The sequence below is a fragment of the Tiliqua scincoides genome, chromosome 4 (assembly GCF_035046505.1).
Source record: "Tiliqua scincoides isolate rTilSci1 chromosome 4, rTilSci1.hap2, whole genome shotgun sequence".
In the NCBI taxonomy this organism is placed as follows: Eukaryota; Metazoa; Chordata; class Lepidosauria; order Squamata; family Scincidae; genus Tiliqua; species Tiliqua scincoides.
Window position 1 is genome coordinate 136,536,136 of NC_089824.1, and position 9,827 is coordinate 136,545,962.

The 9,827-nt window shown below is 47.5% G+C and overlaps 1 protein-coding gene across 1 annotated transcript in view; it reads right to left on the reverse strand.

The window, feature by feature from the left end:
- Positions 1-5,474, reverse strand: part of LRRC8D (leucine rich repeat containing 8 VRAC subunit D) — a 55,423-nt gene extending 49,949 nt beyond the window's left edge. The window contains exon 1 of the mRNA XM_066624162.1: positions 5,378-5,474. The gene's annotated coding sequence lies outside the window, so the exon portion shown is untranslated. The remainder of the gene's footprint in view (positions 1-5,377) is intronic.
- Positions 5,475-9,827: the final 4,353 nt, after the last annotated feature.

Below are 9,827 nucleotides of genomic sequence, written 5' to 3' on the forward strand. Positions count from 1 at the left end.
CTATTGGCAAAATTGATGATGAAACTGAGAAAATCCATATCAGGCTAACGAAAAGTGCACATCTTGATAATCAGGTTGACAGGACAGAGATGACCTCATTAGAAAGTCATTCAGATAAGGTTCAGTAGCTGAACCGAGCTAGTGGGATCACCATAAAATTGCAAACACCCAAAAATTGCAAGGAGTTGAAGGCTTAGGCCAACAGGTAGAGCTTAACACGGGAAATGGTAGATACCCTTCCCTTAAATATACCAAAGAGATCTCCAACAAGCTGGATGGTCAGACTGGGCAGAACGGCATGTTTTAGTCAAGTTGACATATTAGGAAACCTTTTCTCATTATAGCTCAGCAATGCTTTTCATAACTCCATCTCATTCTTTTCGGCCAACATTATATGGAGGAGCTTGAGGTCCAGGATGGCTTTCAAATCTAAGATGGATCTCAAATTCTCCCTTCTAGGGGAAATGCTGAAGAACACTGAGAAAGCTACGAACCATCTTTTGTGCAATGGAAACTCTTCTCTGGCTCCTATGTCAGATTAAACAGATTGACATTTCACAGGTAACTGCACTTGCGGAAATTCCTTGGATATTTTAACAAATCTCACCAAACAGCTTCTTACCGTGGAATGCAGCAGTGGACAGGCAGCTATCTGCATATTCCAGTGCTTTAAGTCCAGGTTTATGTGAGGCACATAAACCAGGGGTCTTGAACAAGGAACTCTGGCAGCAAGGGCTCAGGAGTGTAGTTTTCTGTGTCACCATTTTACTCCAACACAGAAGGAGTTATCAGCCCGCTCTCTGCTGAAAAGCACAACTGGCTGGTCCCATAGAACGAGTTGTTCTAGGCTTAGCTCAGGGGTGTCAAACTCGTTTCATACAGAGAGCCGAAGTTAGCATTCAGGGTTCCAGCTGAGGGTCGGAAGTGATGTCATTAAGCAGAAAGTGTCATCATTAAGCAGCTAATGGCCAGAAATCAGACCCTGTTCTCATATAGATACTCATTAACTGCAAATGACAGAAGAGAAAGTACGCAAATCTTGATCATACTTCAAGATTTGGGAAAGCCCAATTTTCATGTGGGCTGACATTTCAGTTGTAACACCTCAGCAGCTGAGAGCCCGAGGGCTGGATAAAAAGCTTCCAGGGGTCGCATCTGGCCCCCGGACCTTATGTTTGACACCCCTGGCTTAGCTCCTCAGTCTGAGTAGCATCACTGAAAAGAACAGCAGCATAGATTTACTTTGCCTTTGTTTGATTTGACCTCTTGCGCTATTTCCTCTGCCTCTGGCATCTCTGAGCCTTGTCTACCTGATCCGGAATTTGACTTCTGCAATGTCTTGACCCTGTTTGCTGCCCCAACACCTTTTGGCCTCCAAACTGTAGCCTTACTTGGAGTCAGGCCTAAGCAGATATGACACTGGTCAAAAAAATTGCATTCGGTGTTCATGAACTTGCCATAAATTCTGTTGCTCTGTGAAACCTCAGTAGGTCTCCTCCAACATGTCTAGAAGCTCAGCCTCTAGCAAAAACAACAAAGGTTCTATCAAGAATAGAGAATATGGTGGCCAAGCTTCATGAAAGCTTTCCCAGAAAGCGGCCTCATTCTCACTACAGCATGCATCCACTAGAACAGTGTTTCTCAAATTGTGGGTCAGGACCTACTAGGTGGGTCGTGAATCAATTTCAGGTAGCTCCCCATTCATTTCAATGTGTATTTAATTTTTACTAGATGCTACCATTGTATGCGACTGCATTTGGGGAAATGCTACAGATCTGTACATTTAACAGGCTACTGTGTGCATGCTTTTAACAATAATAGCCAATGGGGATTACTGCCAGGATTGAAGCCTTTGAGTTGCCTGGGGAATTTTTTAAAAACAGATCAACAACTGCTTGGGAAGATTAGGGGGAGAAATATGTTTAAATTTATACTTATTGTAAATTTTTAATTTACTTACTTATTTGTTTGATTTGTTTTTGTGTAGGAGAGTGTTAAAAAATTTTCTTCTTGATGAGGTTCCAGCCATGACATCACTTCCAGGTTAATGACATCACTTCCAGTGGTTCCTAACAGATTGTCATTCTAAAAAGTGGGTCCTGGTGGTAAGAAGTTTGAGAACTACTGCACTAGAAAGTCCATCCCTTAGAGCTAACAGCTCCAGCACAGTTCTATACCAAAGACGTCTTAAGGATATCCATAGTTTCTTCAGCCAGCAAATGTAATTTTTTGTCCAAGTGACTTGCTGCCCTGTATCTGCCAAAACCAGCTATATATCGTACAAAGGCAGAGCATAAATTAACAGATGATGATGTTTTGGCTAGCTCTTCCTACTCCCATCTTAACACATCATTGAATAAATCAGGAAAAGGAAGAGCTGGCTTAATGCAGAGAAAAACCTTGGATGTGTCCCCTTTCTTAATGAACTGGCTAGAATCTAGGGTTTCCAAACAATCAATAAGGTGCACCTATTTGACAAGGAGCACAGGAAAATACAGCCTTTGTTGATGGGGTCACCAACAGGCTGTTCTTCCTCAGAAATACCACCACCCCCATCCTTCAGCATTCCCACTCACTGGAGGTGCCCCAAGACCTAAGAGTTTCTTTTCCTTGGCTCTACAACCCAGCAGGAAGTGAAGCGTGAATGGAAAAATGTGTAGCCTGCCTGAACCCTGTGGTAGCAGGGGCAGGGTATATGGAAAGGGACATCCGTGACTCTTGTGCCTTGATTGCATGTATGCACTTGTCTTTGCTTCTTCTTTGACATTCAGATGTTGAGTGGAACCTGGAAGAGTTCAAGCATTAAGAGGAGCGGCTTGAGGAAGATCAGAGACTCTTTCTACGTCCCCACTTGTGGTTTTTCTGCTTACATTCCCTGCCTAGTTTAGAGCTGTTCTCTTTAGCTGCTAGGTTGCTCATACTGTCGACTTTGCTTTGGCCAAGTGTCTTCTTTCTTACTTTGGCTATACATATTTGCCTGGAAGCAAATTCCATTGAACTCAATGAGTTCACTTTTGAGTAGACATGTCTAGGATTCTGCTGTTAGTTGAAAATCCATTCGCAAAATTCACATGTATAGCATTATCATTAGCACGCAAGCAATCAAGCCACTAAAACTAAGGAGATACCATAAGAGGTCATTTTTCCATGTTCACTACAAATTCAAGTAGACTTGAATGTTCTCTTCACTATTTCAGGAAACACCTTAGTTGTGCTCTTGAATTGCAACATACTGCTGGGCATCTGCTTTCTTTCACAATTCCAGACACTAAAGAAGATGGGGGAAGTGAGCAAATACCAAGTTCTTTTTCAGAAGCACTGACATCTCATGGCTCCAGTGAAAACACTAGTGTGGAACCACTTTGGGAAAGGACACTATTTGTATTAATAGGCTGCTTGAAAAATTGAAGTTGCTCTTCATGAACAGAGCCACCATTTTTTCCCTCAGAGGTGTTCTCAGAGGTGTCACTAGAGGCAGCAGTGCAATTGTGTCATGTCGTGTCACACAATGACATCACTTCCAGGTTTGAATGAGGGCAGCTGTGTCCTTGCAATCTGACTGCCACCTCCTGTTCCTTCTCCAGCAGCTTCCTGGCTGATTTTCAGCTTCTGCTAAACTCTTGCAGGACCCTGAGTACAGGACTGTGCTTGGAGGTTTGCAGCTTACTTGGAGGTTTGTAGCTGTCTGGTAGAAGCCGAGAGTCAGCTGGGAAGCTGCAGCTCAGCGGCGCCCCCTTCAAATGACACCCAGGGCACAGGCCCTGCCTGCCATACCCTAGATATACTACTGGGGGTTCCTGTGCCTTTTACAAAAATGTGATGTGCATAAATTTAGCAGGTAAACCCTTTTCTGGCATGATAATGAAAAGCTTTACCTGTTTCCTTTGTGCATGTCAGAAACCTGTTAAAGGCAGAGGAACCTTGCTATTAAAGAAGCTGGCAACCCTAGCAAGTCAAGGGATGCACTCCAGTTCACGGTGGTTGGAACACTTCTGTTGATTTCAGCTGCTGCCCAACGGATTGAACAGCCACCAACAAATTGTTCATGGTTCTCTTTCTGCAGCCTGGCATTGCCTGAATGTGCAATCATTAGTGTCTTTTTGTTAGTTTACTTCCACAATTATCACCATAACATTCCACATAACACAGTGGGAAAACTGAATCAAATGGATTTTAATTACTCCAAGACCCATCAGTAATTCTGGGCACCCTGAGGGAACCATTTCTACAAGATTTGGTATTAAGATTATCAAAGGTACTAATCACTACTTCTATGCATCATGTGATGGGGCATGCATGGGAAGCTCACTGTCCAGTAAACAAAGACCAGAAAAGGGGAAATGAGAGCCTAGATTAGAAATCACATACACAAAACAGGTGCAAAGTTGCTCTGAGGAAAGTCACCAAGAGAGTAGAACAAGTGCACTTAACTCGGCAGGGGGAAGACAAGGTAAGTATAGTTGCAATTTTATTTAGGCAAAGTCCTATTTATGGCGAGGACATTACATAACCAACTGCTGATCCCAAAAAATAATTCTGCTGACCAAGGGAAGGCTACATGACATGTCTGTACTGATCATAACCTTTTATTGGTTGTTGTCAAATGCTGTCAGGGAGCTTGGTTTTGTCCTCTAACCCAAGCTTGATCCACTTTGTGGCTGTTCTACTGACACACTCCCAGTCTCGCTGAACAAAAACCCTCCTGACAAAAACAAAGTATTAATAGCGCCAATTAGCCCTGGGTGTTCACAGAATGCTAGGAGATTAGCTCTGGGCAGAAACGTTCTCTAAACCCAGTGGATGCTTTCCACGGTTTATATTTTCAGTGCAAGAATGGGCTCACTCCCTGCCCGCCAGCTTACCCATATCAACTACTCACATCTTTGCCAACCTCTTGCATGTTAGCCAGATTGCCTGCAAGAGCCAGCAAACAGGGGGGGGGGGCACACTGAAAGGCAGTAGTACTGATCATTGCAGGGGCAGTACAGCACAGAACAGACATGCTGGCTGGTGCTGCACTGGTGTCTCCAAAGCCTAGAATTTCAATGGAGCAGAGGGAGGGTAATATTTCTGCCTTTGATCGGCAGCTCACCCACCAGGTAGGTAGGTAGGTAGGTAGGTACGTAGGTAGATAGATAGATAGATAGATAGATAGATAGATAGATAGATAGATAGATGAAGTTGCAATTTTCAGATCTGTCACTGTGGCTTTGCGCTTGTAACTCAGACAGGGGAAGATGCACATGCAAGCCCTGCCACCCACCCCAATGGCTGAAGCAAAAAAAAAAAATCGGCATTAAATAGCAAACTTTGCAGTGGAAGCCCTGGATCCCCCACCCATGCACACAAAGCCATGAGAAAACAAGCACACTCCAACCTGCCGGAGCTGCGGGTTCTCCCTGCGGGGTGCTGGAGCTCGCCTTGACAGGGAGGGAGCCGGCAAAGGCCCTTCCGCCTCTTGCTCCTCGGAGACACCGGAGTGGTCCCTGCTGCTGCTGCTGCTGCGGGTTCAAAGCGGCTGCTGCGGCTCAGCTGCCCCCCTCCAACCCCCGCCGGCCGCGGCCGCGCTGCCCTGCTGCCGGCCAGGCGACACCACCATCGCCTGCGAGGCGCCCCGGGTCGCGCTGCAGTCCCCGGGGCGGCTGCAGGGGCGAACAAAGGGCCGGCGGCGCTCGCAGCCTGCGCTCACAGGCTGGAATGAGCCGGTCGCGGGGAAGCATGCTCACTGCGAAGCCCGGGCCAGGAAAACAACGTGCCGTTTCCCATCGCCGCCCGAGCCTCGCTCGCTGCTCCTCCCCCGGCAGCCCAGCTCCTCCACTGCGCACGGGCGTCTGGCGGCCGGCAGCGCGCGCGGCCAAAGGGGGACGCTGCTGCCAGGCCAGGCAAGCCCCGCTCCAGGAGCCGGGGGGGGGAGGCGGAGCGCGGCAGGAGGAAGAGCAAGCCGCGTGGTGGCCAGCCCTGCAGGCGCGCCGGCGCTTCCTGTTCAGATGGGGGGGGGATCCAGACTGCGAACCTAGCCACACTTACCCGAAAGTAAGCCCCATTGACTGTAATGGGACTTACTTCTGAGCAGACGCGCATAGGATTGAGCTCCAAGGCTGCTGCAGTTCTAGCCACACTTACCCGGGAGTAAGCCCCATTGACTATAATAGGACTTACTTCTGAGCAGACGCGCATAGGATTGGGCTCTAAGGCTGCTGCAGTTCTATCCACACTTACCCAGGAGTAAGCCCCATTGACTGTAATAGGACTTACTTCTGAGCAGACGCGCATAGGATTGGGCTCTAAGGCTGCTGCAGTTCTATCCACACTTACCCGGGAGTAAGCCCCATTGATTATAATGGGGCTTACTTCTAAGCAGCCACGCATAGGATTGCGTTCCCAGTCTCCCTCTGCTACACTGCAGGGCAGCTTCTGCCACTCAAGGCTGCCATCCTATCCACACTTTCCTGGGAGTAAAGTCTCATTGACTATAATGGGACTTACTTCTGAGGAGACTTGCATAGGATTGGGCTCCAAGCCAGCGTGCTCTCCATTTCTTCCTTCCACAGCCCTGCTGCTTAACTGGAGGGTGGGGGGCTTTTCTTCCCACTGAGCTGTCTTCACTCTGGACATCATCTCCATCTTTGAAAGGCCACCTGCGCGTTCGCACTCATTGCCCCCCCCCCTCCAGCCACTGAGTCTGAGCTGGCCAGGCTCTGGTCTCTGTCACACAAGCCTAAGAACATAAGAACAGCCCCACTGGATCAGGCCATAGGCCCATCTAGTCAAGCTTCCTGTATCACAGCAGCCCACCAAATGCCCCAGGGAGCACACCAGATAACAAGAGACCTCATCCTGGTGCCCTCCCTTGCATCTGGCCTTCTGACATAGCCCATTTCTAAAATCAGGATGTTGCATATACACATCATGGCTTGTACCCCATAATGGATTTTTCCTCCAGAAACTTGTCCAATCCCCTTTTAAAGGCGTCCAGGCCAGATGCCGTCACCACATCCTGTGGCAAGGAGTTCCACAGACCAACCACATGCTGAGTAAAGATATTTTCTCTTATCTGTTCTCTCTCCCAACACTCAATTTTAGCAATGTCCCCTGGTTCTGGTGTTATGTGAGAGAGTAAAGAGCATCTCCCTATCCACTCTGTCCATCCCCTGCGTAATTTTGTATGTCTCAATCATGTCCCCCCTCAGGCTCCTCTTTTCTAGGCTGAAGAGGCCCAAACGCCGTAGCCTTTCCTCGTAAGGAAGGTGTCCCAGCCCCGTAATCATCTTAGTTTCTCTCTTTTGCACCTTTTCCATTTCCACTATGTCTTTTTTGAGATGCGGCGACCAGAACTGGACACAATACTCCAGGTGTGGCCTTACCATCGATTTGTACAACGGCATTATAATATTAGCCGTTTTGTTCTCAATACCTTTCCTAATGATCCCAAGCATAGAATTGGCCTTCTTAACTGCCGCCGCACATTGGGTTGACACTTTCATCGACCTGTCCACCACCACCCCAAGATCTCTCTCCTGATCTGTCGCATACAGCTCAGAACCCATCAGCCTATATCTAAAGTTTTGATTTTTTGCCCCAATGTGCATGACCTTACACTTACTGACATTGAAGCGCATCTGCCATTTTGCTGCCCATTCTGCCAGTCTGGAGAGATCCTTCTGGAGCTCCTCACAATCACTTCTGGTCTACACCACTCGGAAAAGTTTGGTGTCGTCTGCAAACTTTGCAACCTCACTGCTCACCCCTGTCTCCAGGTCATTTATGAAGAGGTTGAAAAGCACCGGTCCCAGGACAGTTCCTTGGGGCACACCGCTTTTCACCTCTCTCCATTGTGAAAATTGCCCATTGACACCCACTCTCTGCTTCCTGGCCTCAATCCATGAGAGGACCTGTCCTCTAATTCCCTGACTGTGGAGTTTTTTCAGTAGCCTTTGGTGAGGGACCGTGTCGAACGCCTTCTGAAAGTCCAGATATATAATGTCCACAGGTTCTCCCGCATCCACATGCCTGTTGACCTTTTCAAAGAATTCTATAAGGTTCGTGAGGCAAGACTTACCCTTACAGAAGCCATGCTGATTCTCCCTCAGCAAGGCCTGTTCATCTATGTGTTTTGAGATCCTATCTTTGATGAGGCATTCCACCATCTTACCCGGTATAGATGTTAGGCTGACCGGCCTATAGTTTCCCGGGTCCCCCCTCTTTCCCTTTTTAAAAATAGGCGTGACATTTGCTATCCTCCAATCTTCTGGCACCGTGGCCGTTTTGAGGGACAAGTTGCATATCTTAGTCAAGAGATCAGCAACTTCATTCTTCAATTCCTTAATAACTCTTGGGTGGATGCCATTATTGATAACTCCTTAATATAATTCCTTAATAACTCTTGGGTGGTGGTGACTTATTGATCTTTAATTTATCAATGAGGTCTGAAACATCTTCTCTTTTAACCTCTATCTGACTTAACTCCTCGGTCAGGAGGGGCCGTTCGGGCAGCGGTATCTGCCCAAGGTCTTCTGCCGTGAAGACAGATGTAAAGAACTCATTTAATTTCTCTGCCATCTCTAAGTCTCCTTTTATCTCCCCTTTCCCTCCCTCACCATCCAGAGGGCCAACTGCTTCTCTGGCGGGTTTCCTGCTTCTAACATATTTGAAGAAGCTTTTATTATTCCCCTTAATGCTGCTGGCCATGCGTTCCTCATAGTCTCGCTTGGCCTCCCATATCACCTTCTTACATTTCTTTTGCCACAGTTTATGTTCCTTTTTATTCTCCTCATTAGGGCAAGACTTCAATTTATGGAAAGAAGCTTCCTTGCCCTTCACAGCCTCTCTAACTTGGCTCGTTAGCCATGCGGGCACCCGCCTGGATTTAGTGGAACCCTTCTTTCTTTGTGGTATACACATCTACTGGGCCTCTATTACTGTTGTTTTAAGCAGCCTCCATGCACTCTGGAGAGATTGGACTCTTTTTACCCTCCCTTTCAACCTCCTTCTAACCAGCCTCCTCATTTGAGGGAAGTCCGCCCGTCGGAAGTCAAGGGTTTTTGTTAGAGATCTGCCTGGTATTCTTCCCCCAACGTGCATGTCAAAACGGATGGCAGCATGATCACTGTTCCCCAATGGCTCAGTAACATTTACATCTCTAACCAGGTCCTGTGTACTGCACAATATTAAATCCAGAGTCACCTGCCCTCTGGTGGGCTCCGTGACTAGCTGCTCTAAGCCACAGTCATTTAGCACGTCAAGAAATCCGGTCTCCTTATCGTGACCAGAACACAAATTGACCCAGTCTATATGAGGATAATTGAAGTCCCCCATGATTACAACCCTGTCCCTCCTTGTCACCTCCCTGATCTGTTTCCTCATTTCAAGGTCCCCATCCGATTTCTGGTCTGGAGGACGATAGCACGCCCCCAGTATTACATTGCTGCACAAGCCTGGTAATTTAACCCACAGAGATTCTACGGTGGAGTCGGACCCACCTTCAATCTCTACTTTGCTGGATTCTATCCCTTCCTTAACATAAATGGCCACCCCGCCTCCAACACGCCCCTGCCTGTCCCTCCTGTAGAGTTTATAGCCCGGGATTGCGGTATCCCAGTGATTCTCTGCATTCCACCAGGTTTCCTTTATGCCCACTATGTCAATGTTTTCCTTTGTCACCAGACATTCCAGTTCTCCCATCTTTGCTTGGAGACTTTGGGCATTCACATAAAAGCATTTGTACACGGAATGCCCCAGGATGGGCTGCTTATTCGCTCCTTTGTCCCCGCATCCTCTCATTGTGCCAAACCGTCTATCACATCCCATCACGCTACCTTTCCCAATTT